Consider the following 683-nt stretch of genomic DNA (forward strand, 5'->3'; position numbering starts at 1 on the left):
GAAAGAATTGAAGAGAAATTAATAATATATTGCTCACTCCGAGGCTCTGTTGTTGGCTTGCTGTCTCTCCTAAGATTGGTCATGACTATATCAAACAAATTAAAGAATTCAATACAATATATTTAATTAATTAATTAATTAATTAATTAAAGAAAATGGATAAAGAAAAAGAGGAGAAAAAGTTTCCCCACCCATCCAAATGCTAGTGTGTGAAAGTATTTGTCTCATGCTACATTCTTTTTTCTTACTATCTTATCTTGAAAAGGAGAAAAAGCTAAGAAATGAACACTTAGAATATTATTATTATTATTATTTTTCATTTTTATGGCATGTGTATATCCAACCAAATAATGCCTCCATGATAAAGATGTTGACCTTATAACCATGCTTACAAAATTCTTTCAATTTTATGCTTGTTGCATGTATAATATGCATGGACCACCACCTTGTTACACGTGTGTGTGGGGCCTACACTAATCCATATTCAATCATGTAATTTATTTTCTAGTTGTATTTACTTTTAATTTATTCCACTATATCAATCCTCGTCTTATTATTATTAGATTAAATATTTTATATGAACTTATTTGGTCGGCTAAAAAATTTAAATGATTATAAATTTAGCGTAATATCTCAAAATATTGTTTGTAGATAAAATACAAAATATAAATTTTAAACTTTTT

The sequence above is a fragment of the Arachis ipaensis genome, chromosome B06 (genome assembly GCF_000816755.2).
Source record: "Arachis ipaensis cultivar K30076 chromosome B06, Araip1.1, whole genome shotgun sequence".
Lineage (NCBI taxonomy): Eukaryota > Viridiplantae > Streptophyta > Magnoliopsida > Fabales > Fabaceae > Arachis > Arachis ipaensis.